This window comes from Varroa jacobsoni, unplaced genomic scaffold, assembly GCF_002532875.2.
Source record: "Varroa jacobsoni isolate VJ856 unplaced genomic scaffold, vjacob_1.0 contig03543, whole genome shotgun sequence".
In the NCBI taxonomy this organism is placed as follows: Eukaryota; Metazoa; Arthropoda; class Arachnida; order Mesostigmata; family Varroidae; genus Varroa; species Varroa jacobsoni.
In genome coordinates, this window is record NW_019215038.1 from 25,230 (window position 1) to 31,414 (window position 6,185).

Below are 6,185 nucleotides of genomic sequence, written 5' to 3' on the forward strand. Positions count from 1 at the left end.
TAACTATCAAATCAATACAATATCTGATATGACTACTTTCTATAGCCATCCACTGGAGTTCCCTCGAGTTTGTCCAACAGCCTTACCAAAACCTGGAAAGTTTAGCGATGCTCGCTTTTTTTAGATCCCCCCCCCCCCCCCTCCGCTTGTACGCTTTGGGCAGAAGACGAGAAAAACTTGCTGCACTCGCTTCAAAGCCTTGGGTAAAGGCTGCTCCGAGGTGAAGAGGTTGAGCCTTTACGACCGCGAATCTGCTGGTAGCGCTTTTTAGGCTAAAGACTCTTTAACAGCACCTGCCTGCTTTTCAATTCCGTTCTTCGTAGTTAGCTAGCTAGTTTGGTGTGCATTGAACTTCCGCTGTTGTGGTGTCCAGATCGGTTTCGCCTCGCTTTAAAGTCAGGTCGCGAGGATTAGAAGCCGACCGAAGCCGAGGTTGACTGCTTGCTTCCTAATTGGCTGGGGTTTTACAAGTGGAATTGCTCTGCAGGGCAGAAAGCAGTGGACTTCTTCGCCTGAAGGGGTGGACACAGTCCGTGCAATAGAGCACTAGAAAATGAAGGGGAAACTTGGAAGTGACGCTTGGACGAAAAGCACAAGCGGAGTTAATGTCCATATGACTGCTCTCTCTATCTTGTCTTTGGCATCCATCTATGAGCGGTGTTAGTTTTACTAACACCGTTAACTTTAGTCATAGTATTAGATTAATTTAGTGAGGCACACCGTGAGGAAGATTAGTCACTCCTAAGCTAGTCGCATGTAACTGAGTTTTCCAGGGTTCTTATCGTAAGCATATCATGCATATTCTGAATGTCAATGAGTTGGCTAGAGAGTCCATGTGATATTGGAATGCTTAAAGGTGATTGTAAAGTCTGTACGCCATCAGCAACCTTTAGCTCATCTTCAGCAAATGTTAGCAAGTCCAACTTGATTTTAGTTGATAGGTAACGAACAACTTCTACAACTGATGGCCCTTCAACGTGTTTTGCAGAATGCAGTAGTGTTGTATATATAGAGGTATCCTAATCGCAAGCGCTGCAAACGCGCTTCGTCCGTGTCTAGTCTAACAACCTGCGTGTGGGTACATATATGTACGTGTTTAGCGGTGCGCGGTGCACGTATCAAAATACCCGAAACGCAAACCAGTACGATGCATGGGTCAAACGTAGCAAAGCTGCCGTGATACTTACAAAATATAGAGCAGCCGGCTGTCCACTTAGTAGTAAACCGTGTGAGTCTAGCTATAATAACGGTATTATATCGACAAAACGCCATAAACAACACCCGGTTATCCAACATCATTGCTTAGCCTTATGTGTATAGGTATTTTTACCTAAAAAGTATATTCTATAGTATTAAATTTCAATTTTAAATTGTACGTTACTGGAACTGGTCTTAAGTTGGTGTTATCATCAATTGTGCTAGTGACTTCATTAGTGCAACTGGCGTCAGTAGGTCAGCTATCCTGAATGGAAGACGAAATTTCAAGTGTTCTTTAGAATGATTAATCCTAGCCCACGACGGCATATTAGGTCAGTGATACTCTTATGGACAGGCGCATATAAGCCTTAGTCTACTTACAACCGCTCGTGTCAATGCTAAACCACGCACATGTGTTTGTCCATGGGTGAAAATGTATAAAACTTCTATATAAAATAGTTCGTCGGGATGACCTTTAGGAACTAGGTCAGTGTCCGTTCTGTTGCTTGTGCTTACTAGCGAAACTTGTTGACAAAAATAACAATATCTATCATGACGACAATAATTCCTTTGTTTTAACACGCCTACCGCCTTTTTATCCTTCGCCGTGTTTCCCTCACTAAACGTCATCGCTTGTAGTAGCGATAGCAACACGAATAGACGCCGGCCATTGTAACGTTCAATAAGGACGCTATGTTACGAGTACCGTTCGATCAGACCCATTGCCACCACACCCACTGCCACGACTAACTCCGTCAATACTGCTCTGTCGGTTCGAATCCTGACTATCTAGTTTTGGAACCCGTGCTTACTTGCACATACATACACGCACAGATACTCGGACCTATACTCCCACAAAAGGAGTTCCCATAGTTCTCGTTCGGAAAGTTCCCATAGTTCTCGTTCGGAAAGTTCGCACTGTTTGGCAGCGGCTGTATTCTTTTATCCCTAGTATTGGCCGGGCATATTCTGTAGACCTTGCCTCGACGTCGCTTCTCACTTTGTTTTGGCCAAGTTGACTGGCGTATCCTGATTTATATTGATAGAAAACGAAGAATAAAAAGGCAACTGGGAACAAGCAAAGGCTTCACTGTGAGGAACTCCGCCAGCAATGGCCCTCCCGTGGGGCAATCTGGAGCGGAATGCACGCGGTGCATTTTTTATTGCTGGCGCTTTGCCCGCCCTCACCGTATCGTACTGGTTGCGAGCGTTCTTCTCACCGTGAGCCTCATACCAATTCCGACGATGTTGCTTCCGCTGCAGATCCTCCTCTTCTGCTGGGGGCAACCATTGAGCAATCTTTTCGTGGCTCGTTCGTCATAGACAGACGCCCCCTTAGTCTCGCCGAGAAAATCCGGCGTTGGTGCGTCCCGTGAAGGAAATTGTGAGTGATGATGAAAAGGAAAAGCTATAGATGGAAAAGAGGAAAAAGAGGACTGTGCCGCGAGATCCGAATACAACTAGCGCTGGCAACAGCCGAGCAGAAGGAGGCACGCGTAAGGTTAGTTCCAGAAAGCCGGCAGGCATAGATGTGAACTACGCGTCCGTCTCGTTATTGCACCTATGTATGTCAGGACACGGAAGCCCAGAGACTATTGTAGCGCAATCAGACACATAAATAGGTTTGTGCTTTTCTTATTGTCCTGTATTTTCATTGTACTCATACGTATCTCCAATTTCGTGAGTGAACTTATTATCACAAACACCTTAACTGTGAGCGCATGGAAGGAAAAAGCCTTAAAGCACGCTACCACTCGCTGCAGGACAATGGCCAATAATGCGCACAGTACGGCTACAGAATTAGCAAACTGACGAAGAAGGAGGCGATGCCTGGAAGTGAATGCAATTTTCACTGCATTTCTACGCGCCTCTAGTGCCAAGTATACAGATTTCTTTGCATTATTGCATTGCAATGGAGACTTGTCTTGCAGTGGACAACCTTTGCGTTCATTTGCACCGATGTTTCTCTGACTTCCTTTTTCATTATTCCCCTATAATACAATTAGAGGAATTAACAAATTAGGCAGTGAGACGAAAAGGGCCATGCGCAGGAAGCTGAACGGAGAAGGAACGAATAACCCTGTAAAATAACCGGGAACAGAGCTGGGCGCCATAAAAAACCGAACACCAGCCACAGCAATAATAGAAAGAAACAAACAATAGTACGAAAGGCCTTCCATTATCAGCATGAACGCCTACGCCCAAAGCCCTTCCGCTAAAGGTTCTTCTTTTTTCAGTATTTTCGCCAAAGGCTATTGGCCCGAGATAGTCCGAGGCAAAACCCTCCTTAAGTAGGGTAACGATTGACGAGCGATGAACGCATAGAGTTAGCGTTCCCATTGCGTGCTGATTCATGATGAAACGGCGCTCACGGCACCCTTACCATTTTCATTTCTAACTGTAAGGTTAGAGGAAACGGGATAATGGAAGGCGGAGCACTGCGTTGATGGTTGGGATCGATACGATGTGTGACGGAAGGAGGTGATGGACTGGTAAAGGAACGCGGTGCAGGGGAAACTGCAACGGAAGGGGAACCAGCCGTGCTTCGTTGAACTCCATTGGGGCGCGTTTCAAGGTGGCGATAAGAATGATGCAAGTGTGATTAGTAAGTAGTTATTTGTTAATGAATAGGAAGGTTGTAAAGGGTTAAAATGGGATAAATGCGCTGCTGCTGCGGGATAAAGAATGAGTGTGGAGGGATGATTGGAGCCGATTGACGGCAATATCAAAGTGGAGGTAGCAGAACGCTGATACAGATCGGGAGTTTCCCAGCTATTTCCTCCAATAAATAGGAGCAATGAAATGGGCGACAATGACATCACTGACCGGTAAAGTGATGATCGGTCGGTAATTTTGCTACCAGGAATGAGAAGCTTCACATTTAGAGTCAACGAGAGAGAACGGAACCAAAGTCATAGTTTCGTAATTGGGAGCAGGCGAGAGATAGTGGGGGAGCAGAAGGGAGATAATGCGTTAGTGCTACTTTCCTTTGATAAGATCTGTTATTTAGTTTTCTTAAATGCAATTGGCCTTAAATTTTCCTCATAAAGCTAAAATTGCTCCAATTTTGTTTGCTAAGGCTGACCGCGGTTAGCCATTGCTTGACCTAATGCTGCTTCCCCCACATAGTCTGTATCATAAGTATGTTAACATAACTACTGCCCCGTCAAACGTAGTTGACCGTACTCCGCCACACTGGGTACGTGGCAGAAGACACGAACTCAATTAACGAACTTCTGACGCCACTGCCCCCACTGAGCCCATATGTTCGTCCGTGTATACTTACCACCCATGTGCAAAAGAGGATCTACTTTGAACACTTTGAAATAAAGAGTGCCTAGTAGAGAAGTTGGGTGATGGTAATGGTTGTCTTGGTAGTGAAACTTTCTCGGCTGGCTTACTCCAGTCCCTAGCCTATGAATAGCTATTGTATGCAATTCTACTCTAAGTATTTGCCGGTTCGACTCTATCGATGGAATCCTCAGTGGACCTAGTTACCCTCGGCACAGTACAATACAAAATTATATAGGGGCCCGGGTTCTAACAGCTTAAAGGAATCGATACGAAGCAGCAGTGACAGCAGCACTTGACGGCAGGATACAAAAGATCGAAAACTGCTAACTGTCAGAACTGATAGTAGCGAAGATGGTAAAATTAGGTTGGCTCCTTGCTGCGGTAGGCTCCAGCTGAAAAAAGATACCCAGTGCCCCATTGTTCCAACATTATACTTCAGGTTAGCATCGGCACTGTACCTTGAAGTTCAACTGTTTAAAAAAGATATTTAAATAAAAGAAAAGACGTGCGTTGATTGCATAACTAACACAACCAGCCTATAGCGTCTAAAGCGAGTGTCGTGCTATCGTGGTGCTCACTGAATAAGAAAGGAATCGTGGGGTGGGCGATATTTTTACAGGATTGAATTATCTAAAAAAATTAGGTTGGGTGGAGGAAGTAGACGAGACCTAGGTTTCGAGTATCGTATAGGTGGAAATGGCTGCAGTGTATTTTTCAACCGCTTTCCACTTATTTTGCTGTAGACGGGTGAGCCTTTTCGGTGTTTGGCAGCAGCAAACGATGACGCTACAAGGTTACGGCAAGATTTCCAGAATGGCATGAAGAAGGCGAAGGTTAAATTAGAAAAAAAAGGGGGGGGGGGGCTGGGGAAAACTGCCCTGTCATATATGATAGGAGTTCCTAATCGAGCTAACAGCAGAAACAGAATGGGGCTGACTGCAGCTGGTGGAAACCCATGAAGAGGGAAGCGCCGTTGAGGGCGCTGGTAGTGCCGGGGTGATACACCTGGAAGGTAATTTACCAGCCGCAGACGCGCCAGAGATCAGAGCAGAGCGGATAGGCGGACGCCGAGCTCGTCGAGATTCGTCCGACGTGTTCCTCGATGTTTTTCCCTGCCGACTACCTCGTAGTTTTTCTTGCTGAATCTCATTTTCAGAGGGTGCAATAAATGAAGAATTTTTCTTCCACCCCGCCTTGGTAGCAGCGTTTGTCATACGATCGAGCTTGACGTGCCAATGCCCGTACGGGCGGATCTGAGCCAATGAAGCGCAATCTGAGGCAAGACTGCGATGGTAGGCAAGCGAACAGCCCTCTGACAACAGCAGGGTAAACCGTAGTAAACTGCCAAATCATCTAGCATCGACTGCATGAACTGGTTAACTAGATGTTTCAGCCGTAGCTGCGTAGTTATGGCTACAAACCAGTCGATTTCTTTTTTGGTAAGCCAAGCGCTGGTGAAAATCTTGCAGTGCCTTTTACTATTTTTGAGGCTCGTTGCCCATTTTGGATAACGTATGGTTGCATGTAGGTATTTGTCTGTGAGGGAAAGTAACGATGTTCCAATTACACGTGCCGACAATATGGCGGCTGCGATCTTCGAGGGTCGTAGCTAGATCTGGTAGTCATTGGCTATACGAATGATATGCAGCTGTTCGCTATATGTTTATGGAAACATTTCCGAATAGGTTTTTGTC